The sequence below is a fragment of the Bombina bombina genome, chromosome 1 (assembly GCF_027579735.1).
Source record: "Bombina bombina isolate aBomBom1 chromosome 1, aBomBom1.pri, whole genome shotgun sequence".
NCBI lineage: Eukaryota > Metazoa > Chordata > Amphibia > Anura > Bombinatoridae > Bombina > Bombina bombina.
In genome coordinates this window covers 298414125-298428323 of record NC_069499.1, presented here as the reverse complement: position 1 = coordinate 298428323, position 14199 = coordinate 298414125, and the positions used below count along the sequence as shown (strand labels likewise).

General features: G+C 38.8%; 1 protein-coding gene across 2 annotated transcripts in view; it reads right to left on the bottom strand.

Annotated features, from left to right (window-relative positions):
• Nucleotides 1-14199, bottom strand: part of MYLK (myosin light chain kinase) — an 842949-nt gene that overhangs the window by 399182 nt on the left and 429568 nt on the right. The gene's annotated exons all lie outside the window — the stretch shown is intronic.

Genomic DNA, 14199 nt, shown 5'->3' with positions numbered 1-14199 from the left:
TTGATGATCTTGGATACCTCTCTCATCGCCAAGGAACTCTTTGTTCCTCCCTGATGGTTGATGTAAGCTACAGTCGTCATGTTGTCCGATTGGAATCTTATGAATCCGGCCTTCGCTAGTTGAGGCCAAGCCCGGAGCGCATTGAATATCGCTCTCAGTTCCAGGATGTTTATCGGGAGAAGGGACTCTTCCCGAGACCATAGACCCTAAGCTTTCAGGGAGTCCCAGACCGCGCCCCAGCCTAATAGACTGGCGTCGGTCGTGACAATGACCCACTCTGGTCTGCGGAAACTCATTCCCTGAGACAGGTGATCCTGAGTCAACCACCAACGGAGTGAGTCTCTGGTTACCTGGTCTACTTGAATCTGGGGAGACAAGTCTGCATAGTCCCCATTCCACTGATTGAGCATGCACAGTTGTAATGGTCTTAGATGAATTCGAACAAAAGGAACTATGTCCATTGCTGCAACCATCAATCCTACTACTTCCATGCACTGAGCTATGGAAGGCTGCAGAATAGAGTGAAGAACTTGACAAGCGTTTAGAAGCTTTGACTTTCTGACCTCTGTCAGGAAGATCTTCATTTCTAAAGAATCTATAATTGTTCCCAAAAAGGGAACTCTTGTTGACGGAGACAGGGAACTCTTTTCTACGTTCACCTTCCACCCGTGAGATCTGAGAAAGGCTAGAACAATGTCTGTATGAGCCTTTGCCTTGGAAAGAGACGACGCTTGAATTAGAATGTCGTCTAGATAAGGTGCCACTGCATTGCACCCTCGGTTTTAGAACCGCTAGAAGGGACCCTAGCACCTTTGTGAAAATTCTGGGAGCAGTGGCTAAACCGAACGGAAGAGCCACAAACTGGTAATGTTTGTCCAGAAAGGCGAACCTTAGGAACTGATGATGATCTTTGTGGATAGGAATATGTAGGTACGCATCCTTTAAATCCATGGTAGTCATATATTGACCCTCCTGGATTGTAGGTAAAATTGTTTGAATGGTTTCCATTTTGAACGATGGAACTCTGAGAAATTTGTTTAGAATTTTTAAGTCCAGGATTGGTCTGAAAGTTCCCTCTTTTTTGGGAACTACAAACAGGTTTGAGTAAAACCCCTGACCTTGTTCCACAGTTGGAACTGAGTGTATCACTCCCATCTTTAACAGGTCTTCTACACAATGTAAGAATGCCTGTCTCTTTATTTGGTCTGAAGACAAGCGAGACATGTGGAACCTTCCCCTTGGGGGCAGTTCCTTGAATTCTAGAAGATAACCCTGAGAGACTATTTCTAGTGCCCAGGGATCCGGAACATCTCTTGCCCAAGCCTGAGCAAAGAGAGAGAGTCTGCCCCCTACTAGATCCGGTCCCGGATCGGGGGCTACCCCTTCATGCTGTCTTGGTAGCAGCAGCAGGCTTCTTGGCCTGTTTACCCTTGTTCCAGCCTTGCATTGGTTTCCAAGCTGGTTTCGCCTGGGAAGCGTTACCCTCTTGTCTAGAGGCTGCAGAGTTAGAAGCCGGTCCGTTCCTGAAATTGCGAAAGGAACGAAAATTGGACTTATTCTTAGCCTTAAAAGGCCTATCCTGTGGAAGGGCATGGCCCTTTCCCCCAGTGATGTCTGAAATAATCTCCTTCAATTCTGGCCCAAAAAGGGTCTTACCTTTGAAAGGGATATTAAGCAATTTTGTCTTGGAAGATACATCCGCCGACCAAGATTTTAGCCAGAGCGCTCTGCGCGCCACAATTGCAAACCCTGAATTTTTCGCCGCTAATCTCGCTAATTGCAAAGCGGCATCTAAAATAAAGGAATTAGCTAACTTAAGTGCGTGAATTCTGTCCATGACCTCCTCATATGGAGTCTCCATATTAAGCGACTTTTCTAGTTCATCGAACCAGAAACACGCCGCAGTAGTGACAGGAATAATGCACGAAATAGGTTGGAGGAGGTAACCTTGCTGAACAAAAATCTTTTTAAGCAAACCCTCCAATTTTTTATCCATAGGATCTTTGAAAGCACAATTGTCCTCAATGGGAATAGTCGTGCGTTTGGCTAGGGTAGAAACTGCCCCCTCAACCTTAGGGACTGTTTGCCATGTGTCCTTCCTTGGGTCGACCATGGGGAACAATTTCTTAAATGTAGGAGGAGGGACAAAGGGTATGCCTGGTTTCTCCCACTCTTTATTCACTATGTCCGCTACCCTTTTAGGGATCGGAAAGGCATCAGGGTGCACCGGGACCTCTAAGAATTTGTCCATCTTGCACAATTTTTCTGGAATGACCAAAGAGTCACAATCATCCAGAGTAGATAGCACCTCCTTAAGTAATGCGCGGAGATGCTCTAACTTAAATTTAAATGTCACAACATCAGGTTCTGCCTGCTGAGAAATTCTTCCTGAGTCAGAAATGTCTCCCTCTGACAAACCCTCCCTCACTGCCACTTCAGACTGGTGTGAGGGCATAACAGATAAATTATCCTCAGCGCTTTCCTGCTCTACTATGTTTGAAACTGAGCAATCACGCTTTCTTTGAAATGCTGGCATTTTGGATAAAATATTAGCTATGGAGTTATCCATTACTGCCGTCAATTGTTGCATAGTAACAAGCATTGGCGCGCTAGAAGTACTAGGGGTCGCCTGCGCAGGCATAACTGGTATAGACACAGAAGGAGAGGATGAAGAACTATCCCTACTTCCTTCATTTGATGAATCATCTTGGGCAACCTTGCTAAATGTGACAGTACTGTCCTTACTTTGTTTGGACGCCATGGCACAATTATCACATACATTTGAAGGGGGGACCACCTTGGCCTCCATACATACAGAACATGATCTATCTGAAGGTACAGACATGTTAGACAGGCTTAAACAGGGTAATAAAGCACAAAAACCGTTTTTAAACAAAACCGTTACTGTCTCTTTAAATATTAAACAGAACACACTTTATTTCTGAATATGTGAAAAACTATGAAGGAATTATCCAAATTTTCACCACAGTGTCTTAATGCATTCAAAGTATTGCACCCCAATTTTCAAGCCTTTAACCCTTTAAATGAGGAAACGGGAGCCGTTTAGTCAATTAACAATTTTAACTCCACTACAGTCCCAGCCACAGCGTTTGCTGCGACTTCACTTATCCCAGGGGGGTATACGATACCAAATCAAGCCTTCCAGGAACGTTTTTCAATGAGAATCAGACCCTCTCACATGCAGCTGCATGCACTGCATCCAAAAGAAACTGCGCAATAATGGCGCGAAAATGAGGCTCTGCCTACTACAGTGAAAGGCCCTTCCTGACTGGGAAGGTGTCTAACAAGTGCCTGACGCTTAAAAACGTTCCCCAACATTAAAAAGTTAAAATTCACTTAAAACTGCATAAAATACTTAAATAAAGCAATCGATTTAGCCCCTAAGAGTGTCAACCAGTTTATAGCCCATAATAAGCCCTTTATTCTGTTTGAGTCTAAGAAAATGGCTTACCGATCCCCAAGAGGGAAAATGACAGCCTTCTAGCATTACACAGTCTTGTTAGAAAAGGACTAGTCATACCTTGAGCAGAAAAGTCTGCAAACTGTTCCCCCAACTGAAGTTCTCTGGGCTCAACAGTCCTGCGTGGGAACAGCAATTGATTTTAGTTACTGCTGCTAAAATCATACTCCTCTTTTAAACAGAACTCTTCATCTCTTTCTGTTTCAGAGTAAATAGTACAACCAGTACTATTTTAAAATAACAAACTTTTGATAGAAGAATAAAAACTACAACTAAACACCACATACTCTTCACCATCTCCGTGGAGATGCTACTTGTTTAGCGCGGCAAAGAGAATGACTGGGGGGCGGAGCCTGAGGAGGGGCTATATGGACAGCTTTTGCTGTGCTCTTTGCCATTTCCTGTTGGGGAAGAGAATATTCCCACAAGTAATGGATGACGCCGTGGACCGGACACACCAATGTTGGAGAAAAGCCTAAATCTAACCCCCAAATAGGTACTCGCCGTTCCTGAAGTGCGGCAGAGGTGGTCTTCTTTCAGGCGGTGAAGTCTTCTTGGAGGCTGCGATATCTTCTTCCAGCGCGGCGACCTCTTCTATCTTCATCCAGGACCAAGCCAGCCCGGAGCGGATTTGATCGTGGAACAGAAGACCGCGGAGCCATCGAGCGTGGAGATCCTTTTCGTACGATCGTCGCCGCACACTGAAGATGGAATGCAAGGTACCCCTTTAAAAATGGGCTACCTTGCATTTCTATTGGCTGAAATTTTGAAGTCAGCCAATAGGATGAGAGCTACTGAAATCTTATTGGCTGATTTGAACAGCCAATAGGATTTCAGTAGCTCTAATCCTTTTGGTTGATTTCAAAATTTCAGCCAATAGGAATGCAAGGTACCACAAATTATATGTGGTACATTCCATTCAATTTTCAGTGTACAACAGAGATCAGATGAAGAGGAGCCTCCACGCCGCAGAGGACCGCCGCTCCGGATCCACGCATCGGGGAAGACCGCTCCACGCCGCCTTCGCTCCGGATGAAGATAGAAGATGATGGAGCCGCCTGGAAGAAAACCTTTACCGCCGGACTTCAGGAACGGTGAGTACATATTTGGGGCTTAGTCTTAGGCTTTTTTTTTTTAGATTAGGGTTTTTTGGGTTGTAAAAGAGCTGATTGCCCTTTTAAGCGCAGTAAAAGAGCTGAATGCTTTTTTAAGGTCAATGCCCATACAAATGTCCCTTTAGGGGCAATGGGTAGCATAGGTTTTTTTTTAGACTTTTTTTTTTGGGGGGGGGGGGGTTGGTTGGGTGGGGGGCTTTACTGTTAGAGGGTAATTGGTAAAAAAAAAAGTAAGTAAAAGAGCTGTTTAACTTAGGGCAATGCCCTGCAAAAGGCCCTTTTAAGGCTATTGGTAGTTTAGTATTAGATTAGGGGGCGTTTTTATTTTGGGGGGATTTTTTATTTTGATAGTGGTATTAGTTTAGGTTTAAATTTTTTATTTTGGATAGCTATGTTTACTTTTTTTTCTGTAATTTTACATTTTTTATTTTTTGTATTATTACCTTTGAGGTTTATCATTTTTTTTTAAATAGACTGCCCTCAGGCAGGATTATCACCTAGTTTATTCATAAATACATATTTCTACATATATTGGGTGGTATTTTGGTACAATATATAGTTATAGCTACATATATAGATGATTATATATAGGTATAGATATATAAATATAGGAATATCTATTACTTGCTTTGTGCAGAACATTAGAATGTGAAATATTTACAGTAAATACACAGTATTAAATATGAATATTGCATAAATATGCTTTTACATGTTTTCATGCACTTGACTCTCTCATATATATATATATATATACACATATATATGTATATATATATATATATATATATATATATGTATGTACTATATATATATATATATATATATATATATATACACACATATATATATATATATATATATATATATATATATATATATATATATATATATATATATATATATATATATATATATATATATATATATATATATATATGTGTGTATTAAGTCTCCCTAAGGGAAAAGGGGGCAGCCAGACGTGGACTCCTTGCTCAGTGTGCTTAGAGGAATATGGCTTCACCTCATTGACAAGGCCCAATGAAGGCCGAAACAATCATCTGAGGTTGCTGTGTTCCTTGTTCAGAGAAGAATTGCCTGGTACTTTGGCGCTGGACTGACCATAATAGGCGGGATCAGACTGATATACTACTCTGTGAAAAGCATTACTGGTCTAAAAAGAAGTTGCACCCAGGTGGTTAATCGCCATAGAACAGGCTAACAATGGTATTGAGCTGGTTGTTCGTTCCTGTGAGTGCACTTCTCTCTGTGTACATTAAGTCTCCCTAAGGGAAAAAGGGCAACCAGACGTGGACTCCTTTCTCAGTCTGTATTAAGTCTCCTTAAGGAAAAAAGGGGCAACCAAACGTGGACTCCTTGCTCAGTGTGCTTAGAGGAATATGGCTACACCTCACTGACGAGGCCCAATGAAGGCTGAAACAATCATCTGGGGTTGCTGTGTTCCTTAATCAGAGAAGAATTGTCTGGTATTTTGGCGCTGGACTGACCGTAATAGGCGGTATCAGACTGATATACTACAGGAAAGTTCTACTCTGTGAAAAGCATTACTGGGCTAAAAAGAAGCTGCAACCAGGTGGTAAATCACCAAAGAACAGGCTAACACTGGTATTGAGCTGGTTGTTCATTCCCATGAGTGCACTTCTCTCTATGTGTGTGTGTGTGTGTATATATATATATATATATATATATGTACAGGTGGCCCTCGGTTTACGCCAGTTCAATTTGCGCCGTTTCAGAATAACAACCTTTTTTTTCAGTCATGTGACTGCTATTGAAAAGCATTGGAAAGCAGTGCACTAATTAAAATAGCCAGGAGGTGGAGCGGTCCGCTTGTGTTGCAGCAAAGTTATACAAGCTTAGCAGACTGAAAATGATCTGTGTACACAGAGCAGACCAGACCTATCGAGCAACAAGATCTAGCAGTCACTTCCCTATTATCTTCGTGTCCAGCTGCTTGAGGAGAGGGTACCTAACTGCCTATTAATCACTGCAGATTGAAATGCATAGAATAGGTGCAGACCCAATACTATCTAACATGCTAACAATGCAGAGAACTGTTTGCAGAAAAATGCAAGTAAAAAAACCTTTTTGTTCATTAAACTTAGTTTGATGATGATGCAGTCTGTTGTGTAATTATTTTATTAGGTGCTGTTAGCAAATGTTTTTGTTCATTAACATTTGTTTGATGATAATACAATCTATATTATTAGGTTTATTATGCTGTTTAGTATTTAAAGTCTTCATTTCAAAGCTTTAAAAATAATGTATTAGATGTTATTTAAGACAATTTTGAGCGGGGCCTGGAACCTAACTCCCTCACTTCCCATTGAATTACATTATAAACTGGGTTTCAATTTACAACGGTTTCGATTTACAACCATTCCTTCTGGAACCTAACCCCGGTGTAAACTGAGGGCTACCAGTATGTATATATATATATATATATATATGTGTGTGTGTTTTTATGAGTTTATATGTGTATATACAGGTGTGTTTGTAAATACGTATGTTTCTCTATTTTAAATCCATTTGCCTGCCTTTTTTTCTAACAACTGAAAACTCATATCTTTGAGCCCTTTCTCGTGCAAATTTTTTTTTTAAATATTTTTTATTAGATAGTGTTATTATGAGTGTAACTGTACTGTTAAACATATTTTTAATGTATTTTGTGACACTTTTCTGTTTCGAGAAACAGTTAACCAGAGCTATGAGGACAAGTTATCCCAACGCACGTTAACTTCAATTGCGATCACGTTTACTTTCAACTTGTAAAACGAATGCTACACCCAACACACAATAAATCCCTTTTCGCTCACTCGTAACTGTTAGCGCGCCACTCATATTCTGGCCCAATTTGTTCAACCTTCAACACAATGTTTTTCTTTATAATCTTACTCAGCTAGTATGCCAGAGTTGTCTAATTTTAAGACAACCCCTGAATAAGTGTAGCCTATCTGCATCAACATAATTACATTTCCTTTTTTTGTAGCGTATTTCTGAGTCCATTGAGAGGTTTGTCTAGGCTACTATTTTTAAAACCTGTCCTCCGGCCTCCCTAACAGGCCATATTTTAAGGATTACTGAACTGGAGCACAGGTGAAATGATCAGCTGATTAGTAAACATGGTTATTTTACCTGCTCTCATCCAAGGTAATCCTGAAAATATGGCCTGTTAGGGAGGACAGGTTTTAGGTGTAATATAGACGTAATATGTGATTCTCTCCAGTCTGTAAAATATGCCATTTTTTCTACACTTGCAATACTTCTTTTAATGTATATGACATCATCATCAGTATATAATTTACCATTCCATATTGCAACTATAATAAGCACATAACCTGTTCCTATTTATTCCATCCCCATTTAACCCTATTTTTTTATTAGCTCACTTAAAGGGACACTGAACCCAATTTTTTTCTTTTATGATTCAGATAGAGCATGCAATTTTAAGCTACTTTCTAATTTACTCCTATTATCAATTTTTCTTCGTTCTCTTGCTATCTTTATTTGAAAAAGAAGGCATCTAAGCTTTTTTGGGGTTCAGAACTCTGGACAGCACTTTTTTTATTGGTGGATGAATTAATCCACCAATCAGCAACAGAAAAAAATTTGGGTTAAGTGTCCCTTTAAATAACATTTAATCATTTAAATTCCTGTTTTACTTGTTTAAATGATTTGATAATGTGATCATTTTACCTTTATGGTTATAAATGTTAGTTACATATATGTTAATTCTATATGTTTCCATTGTATAAATACTTTAGAAATGAGCTCCTCTTGGATTGCCACAAATAGTCAAATAATCAGAAATGTGGTACAACAATTAATTGACAGATGCCCACTTTTGCATAAAATGAATTCCAAGGTTTCTGGGATTCAAGATGAAACAGAAGAATGCAATTATTGTTATTATTCCTATCATAATTATTTATTGGTAAAGCATCACTGAATTCCATAGAAGTTTCTATAACTGAGATGCAATGAGAGTCACTTATATGAGGAAATATCAAATTTGTTTCTAATGCCTAAAAATCAGAAATTCTGAATATTTCATGTTTTCTCATAGAGTGGAGGAAATCTGATATTTAAAAAAAAAAAAAACTTACTGTTTAGAGGGATATGAAACAGTGCTCTTTTAGTAAAACTTTTTTTTTTTTAAAGTAAACAAAAAGAAACAGTTTTTGTTTTCTTGCAAAATTAGCACTCTCTCATTGTAGCTACTGCCTTTAGCGAGACAACAGAGATGTTTTACGGTCACATTATTTTACAGCAAATCTCCTCTACTGAGCATGGGCAAGAAACTTATAGGAGCTATAGTAGGTGTCTCCTGGCAACCACTTCAAATTGGTTTTCCTTCCAGTAAAGACCCCCTAGTGGGGCTGTGACAGGGAGTAATGTATGCTGCACAGTAATAGTAATAATACATATTGCAATGATTTTTATTGAGTATAACCCACTGCTTAGTGTTGTTGTTTTTAAAATACAACAATGAAACATTGTTTTCTATCCCTTTAATATGATCTCTGTACATGGAAGGGAAAAAAGATATCATGGTAAAGTTGCATTCACAAAGTCAAGATAAATATTGTACCTTCTATAAAATGTTACCAAGATAATTTCCTCATTATTATCTTACACAACATCAGTCGGTTACGGATAATAACATTTGGGGCCACCATAAGGTGAACAAAAAAAAAAAAGATGTGCACTGTTTGATTGGAAGGTGAACTACGAACGCCTAACCACTTAAAGGGACACTAAACCCACAAAAAAAAGTTATATGCAATTGCAAAATGTATAAATTTTACATCGTTTTGTAATGTACATTCTGTTTCGAAAAACTACAGTTTAGTAGAAATCCAATTTGTAAAATTAAACTATTTCCAAACCCACCGCCGGCTATGCTTTTGCATCGTCTAATCCCGACCGATAACCCAGGTTATACAAATGGCGACTTATTGCCGCAATGCGCATGCACAGGCCCGCTGTATCAATAGCAGAGCGGATGACGGAGCTGTACAGAGCAGGTAAGAGCGGTGCGCTGCAAGAATCTCCCTACCAATAATGAGCATTAATACCCTATTTACATTAATTACAAACAAATAATTAATGAAACATTTATTTTGTTTATGATTTGGACGATCATGGGTCGCAGTATGCATGCGCGAGTTTAGGGATCACAGTACGGACGCACGCACGCACATGGTGACGAAATTGTCACTTAATTATATGCATGATAGCGCAATCCGGTTGGAAATGTATTCTTATCGTCTACAACCCATATTGTTAGGAAGTAAGTAATTTATAATAAATAAATGTTTGTATTATGAAATTTGTGGTCCAGGTATGAACAAAAAACAAAAGTTTTGGAATCCTTTAAATGATCAACCTGCTCTAACCTTTCAATGAAATATAGATTGGCACAGTTGTGTTTGCCAGATCTGTAGGGGATAAACTTTTTAATAAAAGGTCATTATATAAAACGCAAACATTTATTTGGAGTTTAGTCTGGAGATGACAGGGCTTGCCACTATCCTTTATATATATATATATATATATATATATATATATATATATATATATATATATATATATACACACACATACACACAGTATATATATATATATATATATATATATATATATATATGGTCTGCACAATTCTGAAATCTGTATTACTAGTTATTGTGGAAACCTGACAATGTTCAGTGTCAAGTTACAGGAAAGGGGGCAAAATAAATAATAATAGTTTGTTGCACATTTTGTTACTATGCATAATTAAACATTTTATATTATAATCATGTCCCTTAAAGATACAGTTCTGTATGTTGTCTTGCTTCTTTTCTTGCCCATGTCAGCCGTTGTCTATTTAATATCTTATCCTGGATGTCCCTGCCTGTTGCTATATAAAGTGTCTTCTGATGTGATGTGCACCACTCATTTTTCTCCTATGATACAGCGTATGTAGAGAGCATGACACAGCTCTAAACATCCCCATAAACTTGCTCTTCTCAGTAACACAAGAGTTAAATAAATGTACTCTAGACGTTGTCTTAGCACTTACAGTATATTATATCATTATAACTTTGTGATATGAGCTTTTTGTTTTTTGTTTATTTCAGGGTCATTTTTAAAAGAAAAGCCAGTTTGCCTCTAAATGAAGGTATATGGTATTAAAGGGATAGTCTACTCCAGAGTTTTTATTGTTTAAAAAGATAGATAATCCCTTATTACCCATTCGCCAGTTTTGCATAACTAACACAGTTATTTTACTATACTTTGTACCTCTGTGATAACCTTGTATCTAAGCCTCTGCAGACTGCCCCCTTATTTCAGCTCTTTTGACAGACTTGCATTTTAGCCAATAAGTGCTGACTCCTAGGTATATCCATGGGAGTGAGCACACATGAACTAGCGCTGTCTAGCTGTGAAAAACTGTCAAAATCCACTGAGATAAGGAGGAGGTCTTCAAGATCTTAGAAATTAGCATTTGATCTTACCTAGGTTTAGCTTTCAACAAAGAATACCAAGAGAACAAAGCAAATTTGATGTTAAAAGAAAATTGGAAATTTGTTTAAAATTGCTTGCCCTATCTGAATCATGAAAGTTTAATTTTGACTAGACTGTTACTATAAGAGCAGAAAACAAAGGTGTTGCAGCTCCAAATGGGACCTTATCTTTGTGTAGGGGCCCGTACTACACACATATTTAATAAGGGACACTAGTGGTAAAAAAATGCTTCAATGTATAAGAGCATTTCCATTAGAATATCCCTTTAACTAAATGACTATATAATAATACAACCAGTATATAACAATGTACATTTGCAGGTTAAAAGGATATGAAACCTAAAATATTTATAAAAAGTATCCAATTTACTTCTATAATCAATTTTGTTTCATCCCCATGATATTCCTTGTTGAGGAGATACCTAGGTAGGCATCTGAAGCACTACAAGGCAGGAAATAGTGCTGCCCTCTAGTGCTCTTGCAAATGAATAACATTCTTGTAAAACTGCTGCCATATAATGCTCCAGAAATGGGCCGGCTCCTAAGCATACGTCCCTGCTTTTCAACAAAAGATATGAAAAGAACAAAGACAAATTGATAGAAGTAAATTAGAACGTTGTTTAAAACTGCATGCTCTATCTGGATCAAGAGAGAAAAATTGGGGTTTATATCCCTTTAAGATGGAAACAACTTTCCCATTCTTGCCAGTAGAGGGAGCCAGTACAAGAGATTAACGATCAGAAACGACTGTAAATCCATTTGGTAATGGGAAAAAAACAACTGCATTGCAATGAATGTTAAGAGCAAAATGAAGAAAACCCTCAAGATGTTACAGTGAATTTAGATTTGACATTACCTGAAAGATCTGGAAAAAACTCTTTAAAAAGGGACACATGAAAAATACATATGTCAGGGCTGTTTTCAGGGCTGTTTAAAGGAACGTTTTGACATATGTGTCCCTTTTTAAAGCGGCAATATGGTCACCACAGAACACATCATTCAGGGCACACATTTACATAAGGGACATGGACGTAATGTAAAAGCTTTAATTAATCACTTCCACTACTTATGGGAAGTGGTTAATTTGCAATCATGTTTAACCCCTTAATGACCACAGCACTTTTCCATTTTCTGTCCATTTGGGACCAAGGCTATTTTTACATTTTTGCGGTGTTTGTGTTTAGCTGTAATTTTTCCCTTACTCATTTATTGTACCCACACATATTATATACCGTTTTTCTCGTCATTAAATGGACTTTCTAAAGATACCATTATTTTCATCATATCTTATAATTTACTATAAAACAAATATAAAATATGAGGAAAAAATTGAAAAAAACCACACTTTTTCTAACTTTGACCCCCAACATCTGTTACACATCTACAGCCACCAAAAAACACCCATGCTAAATAGTTTCTAAATTTTGTCCTGAGTTTAGAAATACCCAATGTTTACATGTTCTTTGCTTTTTTTGTAAGTTATAGGGCCATAAATACAAGTAGCACTTTGCTATTTCCAAACCACTTTTTTCCAAAATTAGCGCTAGTTACATTACAATATCCCTTGACATGTATATATTTTTTTTTAGTAGACAACCCAAAGTATTGATCTAGGTCCATTTTGGTATATTTCATGTCACCATTTCACCGCCAAATGCGATCAAATAAAAAAAATCGTTCACTTTTTCACAAATTTGTTCACAAGCTTTAGGTTTCTCACTGAAATTATTTACAAACAACTTGTGCAATTATGGCATAAATGGTTGTAAATGCTTCTCTGGGATCCCCTTTGTTCAGAAATAGCAGACATATATGGCTTTGGCGTTGCTTTTTGGTAATTACAAGGCCGCTAAATGCCACTGCGCACCACACGTGTATAATGCCCAGCAGTGAAGGGGTTAATTAGGGAGCATGTAGGGGGCTTGCAGGGTTAATTTAACTTTAGTGTAGAGATCAGCCTCCCACCTGACACATCACACCCCCGATCCCTGCCAAACAGCTCTCTTCCCTCCCCCACCCCACAATTGTCCCTGCCATCTTAAGAACTGGCAGAAAGTCTGCCAGTACTAAAATAAAAGGTATCTTTTATTTGTTTTGGAACATATTTACATATGCTGCTGTGTAGGATCCCCCCTTAGCTCCCAACCAGCTCTCTAACCCCCCCTCTACCTTATTGGGAGCCATCTTGGGTACTGGCAGCTGCCTGCCAGTACCCAGTTTACAATAAAATTGTGTTTTTTAAAAAATGTTTTACTTTTTCTGTAGTGTAGCTTCCCCCCCACAAAGACCAACCCCCCACCCCCTCCCAGATCCCTTAGATCCATTTAAATTCCCAATTCCCACCCCTTTCTCCCACTATATATAAAACATTTCTATAGTCTAGTGGTTCCCACCCACTCCCGAGCCGTGCACGCATACGCTCGCCGCATCCATGAACGCCCCCGGCGACACCACCCACGATCCCGCCCCCCTCTAGCATCATGCACGCCATCGATGGCTGCCCACCCATTGCGGCCATCGATGTCCTATGCAGATAGGGCCACAGAGTGTCTCTCTCTGCATCAAATGGGTAAGAAAGCATCACTGCAATAAAAGCATCAAGCATCACTGCAATAACCGGAAAGCGCCTGGAAGCGATCAGGATCTCTTCCACCGCTTTCCAAGACCGACGACGTACAGGGTACATCCTTGGTCGTTAAGTGTTTGTTTTTTTAGAGGACTTACACCATACGTTATCGGTGGTTAAGGGGTCAATATAAGGTTAGCAAAGAAATACTCGTCATGCAACAAGTCTGTCCTATTTCTCTGCACATTTTATTTACTGTGGAGGAGGTGGTGACACAGCCAGTCAGGGGCTCTATCACAGTGTTTCTCAACTCCAGTCCTCAAGTACCCCTAACAGGCCAGATTTGTATGAGATCTTAACTAGAGCACAGGTTAAATAATCACTGATCAGCTGATTATTTCACCTGTGCTCTAGTTCAGTTATCATGAAAATCGGGTCTGTTAGAGGTATTTGAGGACTGGAGTTGATATACACTGCTCTATCACCCAAGCAACTGCTCTTCCTTCTGTG